Genomic DNA, 7279 nt, shown 5'->3' on the forward strand with positions numbered 1-7279 from the left:
TCAGAACACTATTCACAATTTTTACACCATTATCGATATCTAGTCACACAACTAATAGACATGCATATTGATCTCCTTCTTAACAGTCACAGAGGTGCGGGACAAGCTCCTAGAAACGGAGCGCGTAGAAGCACTTCAAGAGAAAATAGCGGGATTTTTGCTCGACCAGGTCATAAATCCGAAGGAGAACACTATTACCCGCTACCGCCCCCATTGACCAGGTCATGAACCACTTCCAATTGTCATCGTGCTCCGAAGGCACCAATTAGGCTAATACCACTGGCTCCGAAGGCAACATGCATATGTAGGAGAAATTGTATATAGCTATACATGTGTGTATGTGTGAATTAATATGGTGGTTTGTGAGACATTGATGATATATATATGATTGGTTCTACTAGAAATTCTATTTATATATATATATATATATGCATAACGTGTACAATGTGTATTATCGTAAAATACCAGCAAATGACAAAGAATTAAAATGGAAAACACAAAATTAAATGAAAAAGAAATCATAAAACCAAAAACCCGCCAAACATTTTAGTACCGGTTGGTGTTACCAACCGGTACTAAAGGGCTCCCGACCCCCGGAGCTGGCTCGTGCCACGCGGCTGCCCTTTAGCACCAGTTCGTGCTGAACCGGTACTAAAGGGGGGGGGGGCTTTAGTGCCCACACTTTAGTGTCGGTTATGGAACCGGCACTAAAGGGCCTTACGAACTGGTGCTATTGCCCGGTTCTACACTAGTGCATGGACCAGAGGGGAAACCCTTCTCCCACCTAGGGAGGAGGTCAAGGAAGAAGAAGAAGGAGGGGGGATCTCTCCCCCTCGCTTCCGGTGGCACTGGAGTGCCACCGGGGGCCATCTTCATCATCGCGATCTACACCAACACCTCCGCCATCTCCACCAACATCTCCATCACCTTCCCCCCTCTATCTACAGTGGTCCACTCTCCAGCAACCCGTTGTACCCCTCTACTTGAACATGGTGCTTTATGCTTCATATTATTATCCAATGATGTGTTGCCATCGTATGATGTCTGAGTAGATTTTCGTTGTCCTATCAGTGGTTGATGAATTGCTATGATTGATTTAATTTGCTTGTGGTTATGTTGTTGTCCTTTGGTGCCTATCATATGATTGTGCGCGTGGATCACACCCTAGGGTTAGTTGTATGTTTATAGGACTATGTATTGGAGGGCAAGAGTGACAGAAGCTTCAACCTAGCATAGAAATTGATGCATATGGGATTGAAGGGGGACCAATATATCTTAATGCTATGGTTGGGTTTTACCTTAATGAACGTTAGTAGTTGAGGATGCTTGCTAATAGTTCCAATCATAAGTGCATAGAATTCCAAGTCAGGGATGACATGCTAGCAGTGGCCTCTCCCACATAATACTTGCTATCGGTCTAGTAAAGTAGTCAATTGCTTAGGGGCAATTTCGCAACTCCTACCACCACTTTTCCACACTCTCTATATTTACTTTATTGTTTCTTTACTTACAAACAGCCCCTACCTTTTATTCACTTGCTCTTTATTATCTTGCAAACCTATCTAACAACACCTACAAAGTACTTCTAGTTTCATACTTGTTCTAGGTAAAGCGAACGTCAAGCGTGCGTAGAGTTGTATTGGTGGCCGATAGAACTTGAGGGAATATTTGTTCTACCTTTAGCTCCTCGTTGGGTTCGACACTCTTACATATCGAAAACTATTGCGATCCCCTATACTTGTGGGTTATCAGTGCGCCATTAGTGAGAAATTCAGATGTTGTGGTGCTAGTTGCGCACCTGTAGTACGCCATTAGTAGGCAAAACAGGTGCGCCACTAGTAGGCCTTTTCCTAGTAGTGACACAAACATTTGTGAATATGTCATGTCGTCCTATTTTTCATACATATTCCATCATGGTATCATGTGTTTGCCTTACATCAAAGTAGTGATTGTTAGTACCATGCACGAATGAGTTCTAAAGAGTGGATTTTATTGCTTTTTCTTATCAGTTTTACTTGACAATTCAATATCAATAAAGCGGAAGGAAAGTAGCAAGGCAACGGATATAGGTGCTCCTTCCAAATGGAGGGCCTCTACAGATTCTACTCCGCCACCCCCCTAAGAAGATTTGCAAGACAACACATGCATAGACACTCAACGTAGTTGTGTATATGATGAGCACGTCTTCCCTAGTGCACCATCACAGGTTCTCCCTCTAACTTGGCACTGTTATATGTGGTTGCATGTTATGTATGATGTCTAGCTTGTATTGCTTCTAATTTTGTTGAATTCCATCTTCTTACTTTACACATTATATTGTGAATAAGACACGTGTTCCTGTTTCTAGAACATAAAGTATATGTCTATCACACCATGTTATTACATCAAAGTACTACTATTGTGTAACTTGCAACAATCACTTATCATAAGACACATTTGACTTGGGAGTGTGATATAGGTTACATCTTGCATTCTTTTCTAGATTGTACTACTTCTAATTTGTTGAAATGGCACTTATGACGAGACAGTTTTAACTTGGTAGAGTGATATTCGTTGCATCTTTCATATGGTGTCTAGATTTCATTGCTTATAATTTGTTGAAATGTCTTCTCCTTAGTTTACTCATCATAAGCTGTGAATATGCAATAGAATTAATGACGAGAGACCTTTAACTTGGTAGTGTGATGTTGTTTGCATCTTGCATATGATTTATTTCTTGTACTGCCTCACATTTGTTTAAACACCAGTTACGACGAGACACTATTAACTTGGTAGGGCAATATTTGTAGCATCTTTCTTATGGTGTCTACCTTCCATTGCATTGCTTCTAATTTAGTGAAAGTCTTCTCCTTAGTTTACACATCATAGTTCTAGTTATCTCATGTCGTCCTGTTTTTCGTACATATTACATCCTCCTATCATGTGGTTGTCTAACATCAAAGTTCAGTTCGTCTGTATCACACATAAATTTGTTCTGAAGAACTAAATTGTTATTCGTTTTTCTTGTTGGCTTGACTTAACATGGCATAGAGAAAGAGGAAGGAACACAGAATGACAAGGAAAAGGAAGCGGAAGAATCCTGCAGATTCTGCTGGTATTGATGGTGCAATAGAAGGTCAAAGTACAACGGAAAATTATACAAACAAGGTATCCCGTGCTACACGAGCTGTAGAACAAGCCAAACAGAAACCAATAGCTGCCACCAAACAAGTAGAGACAGCCCTAGTTGTTGCAGGACCTTCCACAGTACCACCAACTACACGAGTTACTTGTTGCTCAACTCAGCTAGCAGGATGTTCCCAAGCTCCCTTGCCACCTGACACTACTTCTGAAGAACTCTTGACACAAGACGAGTTGGCAAGATCAGATGAACTTTGTGAGCTTCAACAGCAAGAAGGTAGTTGCTCGAGTCAAGTTACAGTTGCATGCTTCTTTATATGTAGTCTCAAAGTTTGATGTACACTAACACTTCCTATGTTCGTTGTTGGACTAGCACCTAGGCGCAAGAGGAAACAAACATCAAGGACAATGCTCAATAGGTTAACTAAATCTAGAGGAGGAAGAATGGAGATCCGTTTTGAGGCAGGTTTAAAAAGGCCACGTGATGCTATAGAGTCAGCCAAGTTAGTATTAGAGGCAGGAGTTGCCGTTAGGTGTCATGTACATATCCTCCCAACATGGATTCAATACAGGAATGACAAAGACGAAACCCAGTTCAACACCTTCCTTCACCATTTATCTGTAAGTATGGTTATGTATGGAAACTAGTAATATAGTTTTGCTCTGTTCCATACTTTCTAGGTTGGTGATAATGAGACTCCCATAATTTTCAATAGATGAGGTTCAAGTTGGATAGCCAAGATGATGTAACCAGACAAGCTTACACCCATGTTTTCAAGTCTACTCTGCGACAGTATCGGTATAACTTGAGGAAAACTCACTTTGAAGGCAAGGCTAACAGTGAACTTGCCCAAACATCTCAAGTGGAAAATATATCGGATGAAGACTGGAGAGGCCTTTTTAAACATTGGTCTGATCCAAAGTATCAGGTACATTATATATATGTGATCAGATCACATGTTGAAGTCCTATTTATGCATGTGCCTCACAAATCTATCTTCTTGTAGGTGAATTGTTCAAAGAACAAGGCCAACCGTATGAAAGTGAAATTCCAATAGACGACAGGATCTCGTAGCTATATTGCACACTGTGAGGCTCATGTAATTAGCTGCTGTTTCACTCTTTTTGTTGTACCATATTATAAGATCTATATTGACTTGCTCTAAATGTAGAGGAAAGCTTGCAAGGACCAAAAAGTACCTAAACCAAATGCTATGGAAATCTTTAAGGACTGTCACACCAGCAAGACGAAGGGCATGACTACACCAGTCAAAGCCGTTGTTGTAAGTCCTTAATACTCATGCCTTTTAACTACTTACTCTGACTTGTGCCTTGAACTGCATGGTTTGCAGCCAATGTCTATTACTCTTTTCAATTTTATACAAAATTGTCTTAGCGTATCATTGCACCTTACAAGGTTTAAAAGAGAGGAGTGATGTTCCTTTGACCTTGATCTGTAATCTAGTTCCGTGCTAGACTTGCCCACACAATATTACAATTACCTGTTTGTTTGTTCTCAGTTTGTTTTGTGATATGAATGATGCCATACTATGCTTACCATACTATAAACTTTGTCTCTTTATCCTTAGCTGTCAATACAATGTGAAGAAATAGACAATACATTGGCCATGATACATGGTCATATGTTTGGAACCTGGTTTATTATGTACTTTGCAGTAAAATACAACTAATATTTTACATGGGTTCACCAGAATAAGTTTTGTATATAGACCAAAGCTATTTTGTTTGGTTTTGATGCCTCTTTAATATCTACTGTTCTGGTACTAATAATGTGAAAACTCAACTTTTCAGCAAGCTATGGAAAAAATGGTGGAACCGCCACCTTCTGAAGGTGGCAAGGCAACTATAACGGCAATGTCAGCTCTTGCTGCAGTGGGTCAGTACCTGTCCACCAACAGTGCGAAAAGCACGTTCCTGCGTATTATTAGGTTGGTTGTTAAGGCAATCTCATCCAAACTGCCTCGTGATCAAGATATGCAAGCTCAAAACTATGTTATATCTACGCTCCAAACACAAGTCCATTCCCTAATAGAGGCCCTTTCTGAAACAAGGACATCCATTGTTCGATGTCTTCAAGATATGCATGGTTTTGAAACCAGACTATCAGACATTTTCTATGTTGTTCAGAAGCCTAGGAGAAATGAAGGCGAAGGTTATGGTGCTCTTTCAGATAATACAACATGAAAACATAACAGTCAGGTCAAATGAACTAAGTTTCTGAACTTCTGGTGGTGCATTTATCTGCCAGACTATTAACTTTTATGCCAACCTTCCTTTTGTTTTATAGGTGTAATTTGTTTTGTTGTGATGCAAAATTTGTTCTTGATGGGTAGCCACCGGCTGAAGAAAACAGCAAGCCATTTTTGTATAGTGTAGGGTGTTCCCTATATTTGCACTGGTGGCGATCTTTGATGCCCAGTGGATGTAATATGTGCAATCGCCTTAATAGCCTAGCATTAGTTTCAGGCTTATTTATTTCCTAGTCTTCTTTTTCCCTGGTTTGCTAATGGCCGCAACAACCATGGGCCATATACGGACCATGGAAACCTTGACCCTGCTATAGGTCGTAGCATCCATGGGCCTCCTATGGGCCATCGATAAATGGGCCTCCAACAGGGCCGTAGAATCGGTGGGCATCTGGCCGTCGGATAAATGGGTCTACATGGGCCGTAAACGGTCATAATTGGTAACGGCCCAGCACAGTAACAGGACATTAACAGGCCGGAGGAAAGCAAAGGCTTAATTCTGTCACAGGCATAATGGGCCATTAATGGGCCAGAATATAGGACGGGCTGGAAATAGTGCAGCGGGTTAACAGGCCACAAACGGACCGACTCTGGCAACGGGCCGAATTTGTCCCATTAGGGGAACAGGACAGTAATGGGCGGGAAGTAATCGAGGGCTGGAAAGGATCCCAAGAACGTATTGGCCGTCAGTAGGCCGAAAGCTAACATGGGCTAGAAACGGCCCATGTGAATCATGGGCCATTAATGGGTACAAAGAAATTTACTGTTCATTATGGGCTAGAGTCACTGTGGGCCTCTAAAGAGCCTAAAGATAGGAAAGGCCTCATATGGGCCAAAAGACGTCGTGGGCCATACATGGGCCGAAAGTGAAATGGGCTGGTGTTATATTTGACAGCCGACATGACGTTGTTGGGCCGATTTCGGGTTAGCCCTAACGGACTATGAGTTACCGGGCCATAAAATGGGCTATTTGCAAAGAGACCATCAACAAGCTTTTCATGGGCCAGCCCGCTAACTTTTGACCAAGTCAAATGGGCCGGCCTTTGTAAACTAAATGGGCCAGTGGTGGGCCATCACACATGTCGACATGTCATAGGCGCCTATCTGACCGACTGACGAGCTGACACGTGTTTCCTCCGGCCAATCAGAATTTTACACATGGAAAATTCTCATTGGTCCAGGCTGTTAACGGGTTATCGGATCCAAAACTGGACCCGATAGCTTAACGATGACCCGTTACGGTGGATGCCACGTGTCGTTCACCCTTGAAGAAAGCACTTCTGTGACGCACGATTTATCGTCATGGAAGTGGACACTTCAGTGATGATAATTTTGGTAATGTCATGGAACACTTCTATGACATCACATGTATGACTATCTTGATTCGTTCATAAAATCGTCATGGATGTACATGCATGACAAAAAACGTGACCGACCATGACAAACACGTATCATCATGGAAGTGTATTTTTCGTAGTGATATCTCCTTCTTTTTTGTCTTCTCCACAACCACCGTCTATTCCACCTATAGTGCTATGTCCATTGCTCATGCTCATGTATTGCATGAAAGTTGAAAAAAATTGAGAACGTCAAAAGTATGAAACAATTGCTTGGCTTGTCATCGGGGTTGTGCATGATTTGAATATTTTGTGTCATGAAGATGGAGCATAGCCAGACTATATGATTTTGTAGGGATAAGCTTTCTTTGGCCATGTTATATTGAGAAGACATAATTATTTTGTTAGTATGCTTGAAGTATTACTGTTTTTATGTCAATATTAAACTTTTGTTTTGAATCGTACGTGTCTGAACATTCATGCCACAATAGAGAATTAGATGGATAAATATGTTAGGTAGCATTCCACATCAAAAATTCTATTTTTATCATTTAC

This window comes from Triticum aestivum, chromosome 7A (genome assembly GCF_018294505.1).
Source record: "Triticum aestivum cultivar Chinese Spring chromosome 7A, IWGSC CS RefSeq v2.1, whole genome shotgun sequence".
Taxonomy (NCBI): Eukaryota; Viridiplantae; Streptophyta; class Magnoliopsida; order Poales; family Poaceae; genus Triticum; species Triticum aestivum.